At 38.6% G+C, this 13,948-nt stretch overlaps 1 protein-coding gene across 1 annotated transcript in view; it reads left to right on the forward strand.

Moving 5' to 3' along the window:
- The window catches only part of hsd17b12b (hydroxysteroid (17-beta) dehydrogenase 12b), a 31,173-nt gene that overhangs the window by 483 nt on the left and 16,742 nt on the right, over window positions 1–13,948 (forward strand). The gene's annotated exons all lie outside the window — the stretch shown is intronic.

A 13,948-nucleotide genomic window follows, 5' to 3' on the forward strand; every position in this document is an offset into this window, starting at 1 on the left:
GCTGGAGCCTAACATTTTTTCTTTTACTAACTTTTACTGACTTCCACTGATCTAATCAGCTTGACGTTTCCGGGTCTTGGGCTGAGACTCGTTGCGTCAATGCTACAGTTCTGTCACTGTGTCCCTTATTATCTGAACAGATCTTGAATGAAAGCACCACATCTAAGTATTAAGGTATTTGATTTGCCCTCCAGGAACCACTTATCTCTTATAGATTGATTGATTGATTGCAGTATAGAAACGTCCCTTCTCCTAGTAGAGTGCAACAGATGGGCTCCGAAAGAAAAAAAAACAATTTATTTTCTCCATAGAAAAATTGATTTTGTAACAATAACTAACTATAAAGACAGACAAACACGAGTTTGTTAAGCAATTTGGAAATGCTTTTGTTGAAGGCATTAGTTTGCATTATTTCAACTCTTTTTAGTGACAGGTTGTCCCCCCTCATGCCAGTAAACACGTCCTCAGAGATGATATGTCACTGCAAGAGGGAGGGGAAGTTATTTTGATAAACTATGAGGGCACATAAATTTACAAAATTAAAGTCGCTGAAGCTCATATAAGCGCATGGTCATACATTAGTCCATGGCTTTGTTTCTTAACTGACATGTACTCTGTGACAAAGGGATGAAGGTGATGGTGACCACCACTGTGGGTGGGATCTGGAGTTAACCAATGGATAATGCCTTTGACTTTTCAGCATAGGAGGATCCTCACACTGACTGTAGTCTTTTTACCTTATTGGTAGATCTGACTTTTGACCATGTGCTTATCGTACGTGGAGTTCCAAAAGTCCATCATCCTTAGACCAGTTTAGACCAGTCACCACCAACACGCTTTGCTCTGATTTTGACCTAAGCTCATACCTAATCAAGTGGCTTCTTTTGTCTGTCATTAATTGGTAAACCATGTTTAAATGGCAGATGTCGATCCTCCAATGACAAGCACTGAACGTGTCATAGATTAAAAGTCGTCCGTGAACTCCTCTTGTCTTCTTAAATGCATTTACTTTTGCCTTTTTAGACCAATATCAATAAGTGGTTCTCAAAGTTTTGGAATTATGACATTAGCTGCTTGTTTTCATACTTTTTTGTATTAACAGAAACGGATAGTAGGCTATTGATTATTAATTTAATGAACCAAGTGATTCCAGAAGTTTCAAGAGCTGTTCGTTCTTCAATTAAAACAAAACGTATTCATTTTTAGTTATTAATTATTTATTTATTAGTAGGGCCCTATGAAATCCATTGAGGCATAATGCTATAGAATAATCGTAATTAATAATCGCAATTACAATTTCAAGGGAATAATCGACAATTATGATTTTTGTCATAATCGCAGCCTTAATTCTTAGGTAATAAAAACATAGCGGTTTATTATGTAAGGTCTTTAGACCAGGGCTCTGAACCGGTTCAAGGAACGAAAACGAAAACCAGAAACGAATGACATTTTAACACGAATAAAAACGAAACAAAAACACATTTTAATCGTTCTGAACAGAAACGTTTATTTGAAATGACCATTAACCGGTTAATAACGTTATTTTATCATTCTCTTTAATATTTTAATTTGGCAGTGACCAATCATGAATTAAGTAGTACGGCATGTGACGTTGACGGATCAAGCTTGAGTGAAATGCCCGCGCACCAGTCATCTATGAATCTACCGGTAACGCAAGTCATTGTAGAGCACGCATTTTCATGCCTCAAGTACATTCTTTCCCCAATGAATGCGCAGGTATTGGTATTATTTTCGTACGTTTAAACAAGTAGTACAGACTTTAAGCTCAAATAGACTGATTTAGGCTAGTTTATGGATTCCGTTTAAGCCAAGTAACGTTACTAGCAATTATCGCACATTTTTCTAGTCAAATGTAGCAAATGGACTGTTGATGCTTCGTATTAAATGGTATAAATTTTATTGTAGTTTTACAATGTTATATTGCATTAAATGATCGAGCTTTATTAGCCGACTGAATTTGATTATGTGATGCTGTGTTGCGCAGTGTTTGCTTTGAAATTAGCAGTTGACGGTGCATTAAAAGAGCAATGGTTATCCAGTTTATTAATTTTTTTATTCATGCAATTTTTAAAACAAGTCGTGTTGAAAAAAAAAGTTATGTACAAATAATGTTATCACTCTTCTGAAAAGAATTGGGCATAAGAGCCACTTTCGATTGTCTAACGGTCCATTAAAACAGGTCAATATTTTTCCAGCTGTTTATGCTTTGTAAGTAATGCAGGTATTTCTGTTGTGGTTTTAACAATGTTATGAAATAAATGTTAAAGTGTAAGTATCACGTGTTATCTTATTTTTGAGTGAAAGTCTTTATTTATACATATTTGTTTAAAGTATAGGCTAAATTAAAATAACGTTATTAACTGGTATTTTTTCAAATCAAACCGTTTTCAGAACAGTAATGTTTAATGTGGAACTCAAAAACGGAAACGCTAAAATATCGATTCTGCTCTGAGTGAACCGATTTATATTTTTTTCCGTTTTTAAGCCCTGCTTTAGACACCACTGAAAACATCGTTATGTATATTATAGGGATGTCACGATACCAAAATTCCAGTAGTCGGTACAAATACCATAACATTTACGGTACTCTGTACTAGAGCTGCAACTAACGATTATTTTTTCTGTCGACTAATCTAACGATTATTTTTTCGATTAGTCGACTAATCTAACGATTGTTTTTCCAGATTAATCTTATTATTCTTTTTTACTGATTATTGTATTTCAAAGAGGGTAGTGAATTTGTATATTATTTTAACATGAAATCAATGAATGATGACAATATTAATTGTATTTCAGGAAGGGTAGTGTACATAGTATGCCATTTTATAATGAAATATATGAACACAAGAAGCTTTTTAAACATAATATATAATGATACTATTCATCATAAAATGTATACAGAGTAGGCCTAATTAGGAAAAGTTGTTTACTATAGTAGTTGAGTATGATTTACTTATTGATTTGTGTCAATAGTAAAGAAAATGCACTTGTATTTATCTGCAAAAGGTTCACATACAGGAGCTTCCAGCATAGTGTTAATGTATAACTAGTCGTCTATTTTGAAGATACATGTGCATAAACAACGACTAAAGCTGCCAGAAGTTTTTGCCCAAACTTCAAAGACACATTTAAATGATTAAAGCTAGAGGCATATCTTAACTTTAATGTTACTTTAATCCTGTAAACTACCTATATACAGCAAGTTATTATGCATATGTGTTTGGGACAGAGGGGAACCGGGTCGCATTTACAGCAGATATATGCAGCCCATAATAAATAAAAGTACTGGGGTCGGAGAAGAACCCCGGAAAATGTGACCGTCTGTTGCAATACACGCGCCACGGTTCAGCTGCGCGAGAGAACACTGGCAGCAGGGTTGCCAGGTTTACACAACAAAACCCACCCATTCGTTACTCAAAACTAGCCCAAAACAAGCCCAATCGCGTTTCGGGGAGGTTCTCTGGTAAACATCGTGTTCGGGGGGTTAAATATGTGTGTTTTTTTTTGCTTCAACCCGCGGACATGAGACACAGCCCGCGGCAACAGTGTAGAAGTAGCCCAATTCCGCGGAAAAAAGCGGACTTGGCAACACTGATTGGCAGTGTGAAAGCTCCCGCTCTCCACACACACACACAGCTCCTGCTCTGCCACCGCGCGCAGTGTGAAACCGGCGTTACAGAGCGAACAAAGCAGTTTTATTCGGCTTCTGTTTAAAGTACTCCCACACTTTTGAATGTCGCGGTCTGGCTTTATATGATAAATGATCATTTTCACTATGCCCGGGAGCAGAAGCTGCCATTATTCTAGATCTTCTGTTCCATTCTAGAACGTAAATAATGTGCCGCCGACGCGTCGACGCATTTCACGCGTCGTTGCAGCCCTACTCTGTACCAATTTCGGTACCACAGCAAAAAATATTTAGTTTTATTTAATTTAACTATTTTCATTTTTTTTTATTAAATTCAATTAGTTTATTATTTATGATGATAATCATTATAAGTGAATAATACGTAAATATTTAAAGGCTGTATGATGTTTAAAAGTAAACATTGTTTATAAAAAATAAAAGTGAAAGAAGTGAAAAATATCTAGGCATAATTAATTATTATTATTAGTAGAGACGTATTATTATTATTACTTAGAGACGTATCTACTGTACAACAGTAGCCTAATATATTCTGTCAATTTCTTAAACCAAACTTTTATTTTGACGGGTTGCCGTGAAGACCTTTGAGTTTCTGTGTTAATTTCATGATATGACAGTTTTCTCAAATGAAACGGTAAATTCTCATGAAGTGACCGTTTATGTGTTTGTGTCCTCATATAGTGACACACGGCAAAGACTACAAAGACAGCGAGCGAGTGTCACGCGTGTGCGCGCCCACATCTGCGCCGTCATTCACACAGAGACGCAGAACATGCGTGAGCGATTATTGTCAGCGAAGTCCACTTCAACTGATATACCATGCTCAGGGAGTAGGGTGCAGTGAACAGTGTGTAAGGACCCTGTCGAATGGAACGCACCCTCAGACTATAAACCCTCTGGTGCGTCCGAGCATCCCTCAGACTGTAAACGAAGCTTGGGCGCACCAGATAACGAGTCGTGAACTCGGATTGACAACAGACACGGAAGAGAAGACAATGCTGAATAAAGTCGTAGTTTTTGTTATTTTTCGACCAAAATGTATTTTCGATGCTTCAAAAAATTCCTTTAGTACTTAATAGTACTTTCCTTTCACCAAGGAGAGCTAGGGACAATGTGAATAGTTTCAGTGAATAACAGCTTAAATCTGTTCTGTTCTTCACACCTCACTTCTGAAGCCATAGCTTTGTGTCATTCGTTTTTCAAGTCATATTTTTTCAAAGAACTGCTCGATCCATTCAACTCACTGATTCAATGATTAGGGCTGGGTATCGATACAGATGTCCTGATTCTATTCGCTTTCGATTCTCGATTTTTGATTAAATGAATTCAATGATTCAATTTTCACTGGCCCCACCATAAAAAAAGTAATAAATGAATAAAATAGTTATTGTTTTTGTTGTTTGTTTGTTGTAATAAATAAGGTTATAACACCAAAATTGAACAAAAAAATGATAAAACCGAAATTCTCGATTCCAATTTCTCTATCACAGCTAAAACTACTATCTAACTAATATAAATTTCAAAGGTTATTAAAGACAAGTAAACAGTCATTAATAAATAAAAATATAACAAATAATCCAACTACAAGTAATAGCACAAATAATAAATGTAATAGAACAAAGAGTACCTATAGAGTAGTATTGCATCCTTCATATCTCCGAAAAGTCTTTAGTTTGATCATATTTATAAAAGAAAGATACGCTGTACCGAGTCTTAAAGGTCCCATGGCATGAAATTTTCATTTTATGAGGTTTTTCAACATTAATATGAGTTCCCCTAGCCTGAATATTGTCCCCAAGTGGATAGAAATGTTGATCGGTGTAAAACCGAGTTGTGGCTGTCTTTCTCTGCCTTTGAGAAAATGACAGGCCAGACTAGCCAATCCTGAAGTCGCCTGGTTTGACGTCCAAGCAGGCACGGTTTCCTCCCTTTCCTCCGCCCAGAGAATCTGGCACGCCCATGCAAACGCTCGAGAGATCATTGCATCATTGCTTGTGAACGAGTGAACGCTGGCAGTTTCTCAGTGTTTGGATGTACAAATGAAAACAGAAGTCTTTTTTCAGTTCCTTCTGATCTGTGATTTCTGATGTGTAGCTAATTATTTATTATTCGTGCACACAATGCGGCTTCTCTCTCTCCAGACAGAACGGTGTTTTCGTGTTTTATATCTTGTGAGTCAGTGTTTTTGTACGTCCTCGTCGCGTCTATCGGTTCTAAAATGTGCATACAGTCATGAGTTTCTGCTCAACATCAGCAGAGATAAACCTCACACACGCCGAAGCTCGGCCTTCAACATCCCCGACCCACAGTACTGCATCTGGCCCACAGCGGAGGCACCAAACGCGGCGTGAGATTAAGCAGAAGGGGGGTAAGCTTGAGCATATCCGGGCTAGCCAGCCTAGCCCCACAATAAACTGGATTACATCCGATTACTGCTGTTGTGTCTTTGTTTGCGCTGTGTACTCAACGCGCGTCACTGACGCTTTTATTTTATTTTAAAAATAATGCTATTATCAACACTTACTTTTAACTCGTTCATCTCGACAGCTGTAATGGTACTTTGCATGTGTTACAAAGTTGGTAGAATAATGATGAAGAGGACTCGGTGTGACTGGGACTCGTGTTTATTCAGAACTCTCAGATACAAACACAATAAACTCGCGCTGACTGACAGCGCTCTCATAACTCAGTAGTTACTATAAATAACTTTGTTAGCAATCGCTGAGCTCAGTCTCTGATACATTAGTGATGTCCGGTTCGCGAACGATCTTTCTTTTGAACCAGTTCTTTTTAGTGAACCGAATCAGTTCACCAAATCGGACTGAATCGTTCTAAACGGTTCGCGTCTCCAGTCAGCGCTGATCCATAATTTACTAAAGTTACTAACTTTCTGACATGAGTGACAGTCCCTCCGACTAGAAATAGACTAATAACCTAAAGTATATGCTGTAACTAAAACAGTTCAGACATGCTGAGAACTGATGTGAAGTGAACTCCGGTCCATCCGTCTCCCTGGCAGACTCGTGCCTGCTCGTGCTTCGATAAACCACGCCCCCTCCGCTCATATAAAATGCAAAGATGTCAGCCAATCACAACAGTGGGCGTTTTTACTGAAGTCTCACAGCAGACACGCCTCTTGAAGCAGGGCATTCAGCCACAGGGCAAACAGCAGTATAGAAAAAATGCCTTTTATTTCTAAATTATGACATTTTATGATGTAAAAGTCATACTAACAATATAAGTACAGCTCAGGAAACATTATAAAATAATAGAAAAATGCCATGCCATGGGACCTTTAAAAAAAAAAAAAAAAAGCAGTTGGAGCTAAACAGCCACGAGTGCGCGCAGCTGTTGCGTTGAGATCGTCTGAAAGCTGTGACATCCTTAAACGTGGAAAAGAAAACGTTATCTTAAATAAACCATGACTATCAATCAGATTCAACCACACAAAAATGATCCAAAATCTGATCCGGGGCTGAAATTGAACAGGAGCAGCAGCAGCAGCAACTACTACAGCAGGGTGTCTCTAGGTGGTATGTACTGTAACGTAGGGCTGTACGATTAATCGAAAAATAACCGAAATCGACATTCAGAACCTCTAACCGAAGTATTTTTCCCATGTCGGTTATTTCGGTTTTCACGTGACTCCGCCCCCGTCAGTCACATCAAGTGCAGTTTGCAGGCACACAGAGAGATGCAAGAGCAGTTATCTGTGTTTATAGATGCCCAGAATCACTATAGTAACTGCATTTTTTACACAGTTTATAGTATACAGGTCAGTTAATCGCCGTTCTTATAGCCTATACGCGCTGCCACCGACACACGCGCACACACACAAACGGCGCGTGCAAGCTGCGAAGCCAGATCGCTTTCACTTTCGTGCTCATAAAGTTTGTCAAGTAAATGCGTTTAAAGGCTTGCCAGTTTCAACATTTAAAGCGATTGTGCACTATTCAAAAACAACAATACGTATCCGTTCAGTGCTCAGCTTCTTTCTGTGACACAGAGAGCCGAGCCGTGTCGCGTCTCTGACAACACGCGCGTGCCCTGAAGGCAGACCTCTTTCACCTGCGTCCTCACAAAACTTTGTCATTTTTATGTGTTTTAAGCCCTGCCAGTTTGAACATTAAAGCGAGTTTAGACCATCAGATGTGTATTATGTTGAACTAATGCCTGATATATTGTGACAAACGAACACTCAGACAGAAGCTCGCACATCACGTGAAGATCGCGTGCAGAGAGCAGCGCAGAAACGCAGTGTCAACGCTGTCCTGTGACTAAAGTCAAGTCACTAAAGTAGCTTTGAAACTCAACCGTTATAGCATATATTTTAATACCTTTGAAGTAAGTACAAACCACAGCTTCATAATGAATAGAGACGGTATGAGTAATTCACACACACCATCACTCTCATTAATGCATTCAAATAAATGTAATGTAGGCCTACTGTGTCAATTTATCTGTATCTGATGTACAACAAAAAGAAATCTGCCCCATAGACAATAACTGCTGAAAGAGAACTGTTTCCTTCAAGTGTTTTAAAATCACAAAGAAATGCACTTTTTCATTAGAAAAAAAAAAAATTCCACCTTTAGTAGAAAATATTTACAGTACAAACCTTATCAGGAACTTACTCAAGAACCTTACGAGGGCAAAAAAAAGCAAAATAATCGTTCATTAACCGTAATTGAGGTAAAATGTTCAACTATTCAAGGTTTTTATTTTTGGTCAAATTGTTACAGCCCTACTGTAACATTAACTGTAACGTTATATATTTGCTTAGCGGCTTGTCATACGCAAGTTTGTATGTTTACTTACGGTTTATGAGGACATAAACCAGGTTTATAAAGACTTAAAGTTAGCAGTAGCAAGCGGAACGGTTTTGCACGTCATGTTGTTTACTTGAGGTGCACTTACACAGCGATAGCTAACAAATCAAAGATATTTGAAGCAGTTTTACTCACCGCTCATCTTTCGGCATTTGACGAGCTACAAATCCGGCGTCGAACTGGGCCTTGTTTATAAAACGTTTGTCGCCGAGATGCAGGGAACAAACAAAAACACTTGCACAACTCCGTTGCTGCTCCAGAAAAACACACTCCCTCCACTGTCCCATTAACGCTGGGTTCTTTGGAAAGCTGTACAGGGTTGTCTGGCCCTGACAAACAAAAACACACTTCTTTGGTGACATTGTTGATTTCGTGAAGTCCTGTGACTGCAGCGCAGCTGGCTTCCCTAAAGCCGAGCACAGCGCGTTAATGGGCGTGCATTTGCTCTCTCGCTCTGGTCGCGCGCGCGCCCTTCCGGGAGAAGAGCCCGTACGGCCCGTACAAGGACATTCTGCACTTGTTGACGTCAGATAGACCCATACTCGAAAAAAACTGTCCCAAACTTGTGAGAAACCGGAAGGAGTATTTTTGGCACAGAAATACTCCTTAAAACGTAAACTTTTTTTTAGCATGGGAATCCAGGTCTTTAACGGTGTAAAAAACTCAGTATGCATGAAACGGCATTTCACCCCCCCCCCCTTTAAGAAATGTTTTCCTCAAGAAAATTTGCCATGTACTGTATCTAATATATCCACAATAATTGATATTGAATCGAATCGAAATGAAAGCTTGTGAATGGAAATAGAATCGAATCGTGAAATTTGTGTCAATACCCAGCTCTATTAAAAATAAAAGGATTGCCTCTCTGGAGAAGCGGAGTGTCTCTCTGCTCGCAAATTTCGCCATGTAAATAGTGAAACCGCCATGGTGCAAGCACAAATGCCTTTTAAAGGGAATGGGAGATAAGACTTTGATTGGTTTATTGCACGTTACGCTCAAAACACACCCATGACTCTTTAAGAGGTACAACCCTTTTGGACCATGCGCCTGGCGCGCAGACCGTTTTTCCATCTTTAAACTAGCCCTAAGTGCATCTGCGCCATGCGCTTCAGACCATGTGTTCAAACAGGGCCCTTAATGTTCAATGTCTGTGGAAAGAAAAAAAATTTGCCCAGCCCTAACAATGATCCAGTTGCAGCATTTAATATCTCACTGAAGATGAAGATTATCAGTGAATAACAACTTAAGTTTTGGCTTGTTCCTAATATAAAGCTGTAGTGTGAATTCAGAAGACTTGGAATATAGTACAGGAATCTTGTGAACTCTAATATCCTCTTTGAGGCTTGAAAGCTCCAGGCCCTATTAGTTATTAATTAGTAGTTGCATGGATTAAAAAAAGTAAAAGTAATTTCTTCAAAATAATCCCTTGAAGGCATTTAAGAAACAATCTTATATAACATAAGAAATATACAAATATGCCTAGAAAATCTTCATACCAGGTATTGTCCTGTTAATAATTACAATTCAGCAATTATTATGCATGTCTGTGGGTAGCTACTTTTGTGAATGAATGCAGTTTTGTTGGCTCAAGGTGTGGTTGGATGTAATTGGTTGACTGAATGAGAGCTGCAGTTGGACATTTGAGTTCTGGTGTGTATTTACATCTCTCATGAAGAGCACCCTCAGTAACACGTGCCTCGTCTCCTTGTTTTGCATATTATCTCCCTCCGTTTAGCTGTCTTTTTTATTGTCACTCCCTCCTCTTTCTCATGGAACAATGTGCACAGTGCTTCCCCTGCCTCCTTTTTTCTCTCTCAACTCCTCTGGTGCTCTTACACTACTCTATTATTAATTGATAAACACAGACCAATATATGCTTTTATTAAAAAAAATGATGCTTAATATAATAATATAAAGACTGGAATATTCTTTAATGCCCGAACATGAAGTGAGGAAGTGTATCTCAGTTCATCCATGCCCGCTATAAATGTCTGTGATTCATCTTTATTCCAAGGAATTTGCATGGTACACTGTGTGTCATCTACTGAGAATTTGAATAAAAAATACTTGAACGTGCGCGCTTCTCATACGCATTTCACCACAACGATGTGACATAATTATGAATATTTATGCGATATTTTAGCAAGAAATGTGGTATCGATTGCAATTTCTTTGCTCTCCCCTAATTGAAGGCTCTTCCACTCTTTTGCACATTGTTCTGAATGCTTCATTAATAGATATTTATGAATTGCTGTAACTCTACTGTACTGCACACTCGATCGCAGGAGACGTTCACATAGTTCTCCCCCTTTCTGAAAATATCTTGCCTCAGGGAAAAAATAAATGCATCTCGCTCTATTTTTAGAGCAGCCGATTTTAAAACAGTCCTTTTGAACAGCGCTGCTGATGTGAAGCAAATAAAGCCATCGAGAGAGGCACGTGGCACCCCGTGCTATTTAAAGAAGCATGTTACTGGGAGTGGGGGCCCAGGAGACACTTTGAATCCTCTACTGCGGCATCCAATGAGGAGGGAGGATCCCGGTCTGCGGACGGAGATGGGTGTGCTATTACATAACACTGCAAACATGGGAACATCCAAGGGCAGTGAGGGATGACACTTTTGTTTTTCTCAAAGTTTTCCAGGTTTGAGAGAGAGAAACCTGTAGACTTGTAAGTAAACACGCTCATCTGATATTGTTAAGCGTTTAATCTAAAGCTCCAACGATTGCTGCAGTATACGTGGAACATAAACATAAATAACATAAATCCATTATTGACGGCAACTAGCAGTCAGGTTTCTCGTGTAGCCTTTCAGTTAACATGCAGCCGCAGTAAATGGCGCATCAAATGCACAGGGCTCTGTGTGTGGATGTGCAGCTGCATGTGTACGGCCTGGTCCGCGAGCCCGGGGAGGAGCTAGGAGTGCAGTGCACGTGATGCCGGGGGAAGCTGAGGCTCGTTTGTATTCAAGTGCTGCAGCTGTTCCAGACGAGGCTGCAGTGCCTGCCTGGTATTTTTAATCTCCTGTTCTTTTTTTAGCCTTCAGAATATTTAGCGGCAGCAGCATCAGTGTGCGCTGTGAGGGGGCGTCTTCACTCTTATAAGATCATTTCTCAGTTGACCAGACTCCAGCATTTCATCTTTTGATATGTAGCTCGAGAAGGTCGACAAAAAGCACTTTTTTCATGCTTGTGATAACCTGGCAGTTACGTATGTGAAATTAACAAGGGGTGTTTCCCTGTCGCCACTTCACACGTTCACAAAACTGAAATGCTTCTCCAGGTTTATTTTGCGGTTTTCTCTTGTTTATTTTCATATGGCAGATGGGAAGAGGCCGTGTCTGACTAATGTACAGTTAGTGTGATTTTAAAATAATTCACTGGGCTGTTTAAAAATCATTTGAATTACACTGCCCCTAATTCCTCATCGCCAGGTTTGGCATCACTTTTTCTCTGACATTTTCTAACAGATGATGCTCAAATTCACACTTCACAGTCATTCTGTGAATGTAGGGCTGCGCAATATATCGAAATATCGCAAATGTACATATCGCAATATGCATATCGCAAGGGCACGCAATATCTGAATGATTTTAATAGGCTATTTCAACATTGTGAAAAGTGTACATTTTAGGTTGATGCATATAACAAAGAATAGACTGAGCACGTGACCGTTACTTATGTGACTTTCTTGACATTAAAAAGAGTTATTAAATGCAATAACTTGCGAAAAACAACTCCTTGCAGTCTCGTGCTGTCTGACACACACACACACCGAAACGTGCGCACAAGCCGTTCTTTTTTCCGTGTCTTGTTACACACTCGAACTGTCAAATACACACACAGTTATGTCAAAATGGCTGTCTTGATGAGTACTCATGTCAACACAAGTCGGTCATGCTTTAAGTGAAAGATATCAGTTGGGGAAAGAAATAGATTTTACACACTTAAAGCAATATTGTATTGTATATCGAATATCGCATTATTTAACAAGGATATCGCATTTTTCTTCAATATCGCACAGCCCTATGTAAATGTTTTCACTCAGACTTAGATTTTTAGAAAGTAAACCGGATAGTGCTACTACCCTTTTATTGGAGGAAGTTTGGTTGGTTGGTTCTACAAACCCTTTTCTACAAAATGTAAAGGAGATGAAAATGTTAATTTCTCCGTAAACAAAAAGTCTCACTATTAAATACACTAGCACTACCATTAAGATCGATTTTTCTTTTTTCAGCAAGGATGCATTACATTGATCAAAAGTGATAGTAAACGCATTTATAATATTACAACATTTCTATTCCTCAAAGAATCCACTGTTTCCACAAAAAATATTAAGCAGCACAACTGTTTTTAACATCGATAACAATGTTTTCTTGGAGTAATGTATTCTGAAAATCCATCTTTGCCATCACAGGAATAAATAACATAATAAAATTTATTAAAATAGAAAAATTATTTTAAATTGTATTAATATATAATACAATTATATATTTTACTGTATTAATCTAAACTTTTTTTTTTAATAAAAACATTTTTAACTGTGTTAAATATGTAACATTTAGCATGTATTTTGTTTATTTGTCATGTACCATTTGTTTGTCATTGTCAGTTAAATAATCCAATAGAATGGAACTCGTTTTGGCCAGAGTCTGTACTGTAGTCATGATCCCTTGCATATTGTGGTATTTTTTTTCATCAATATGATAGTGTGGTTTTAAATTAAGTTTTATTTAAATCAGTAGTTCACCTAAAAATTTGTTTTGGGTGATCTGACCCTTTAACTGCAGTAAGCAAGACCTTGACTGTTATCTTATATTAAGCTATTTGTGTTAATGTGTATGAACTGTAATGCATTTAGATGAAGGGCAAGGTTATTTTGCTATGTTATGAAATTCTAAACATGTCAGCGCCTTGAAATGCAAGACAACCAATCAAACAACCAATGTAGTTGTTCTTAATTGTACTCGAATCAAGATATGTTTACACCTTTTCTGCAGAACTGATGTGAGCTGATGCGTCTAGTTAAACTGTAAAGTACAGATGTAATGTGTGATACAACAGCACTAAACACGTGAGGTCTTCTTACTAAGCACAGTTTTTCTGAATAAGACTCCCATTCATTCACATTTTTTGCATGTGTTGTGGACATTGCTCAGGGTGAGATGGAGGCAGTTCGCCATACAGCAGCATTCATACAACATTTCACTCTCTGTATCCTCACCTAGCAGTACACGCTCGGAGCGTTTCGTCCCAACCGCTCATGTGGAGTAATGTATTGTAAATGTGCTTAAAAATAACTGGGAAAATGGTTCCCTTGCCTCTAACTGTGTGCCGCCCCCTCCCAACTGTACTCTCCGTTAGCCGCTTGCCTTTCACTCTTTCCTTGCTATTTTTAACTGCCCCCAGGATCAGTCCTCATTCGCTCCTCCCCATGCGCTGCCTTATTGTTC

The sequence above is a fragment of the Gobio gobio genome (genome assembly GCF_949357685.1).
Source record: "Gobio gobio genome assembly, chromosome: 2".
Taxonomy (NCBI): domain Eukaryota; kingdom Metazoa; phylum Chordata; class Actinopteri; order Cypriniformes; family Gobionidae; genus Gobio; species Gobio gobio.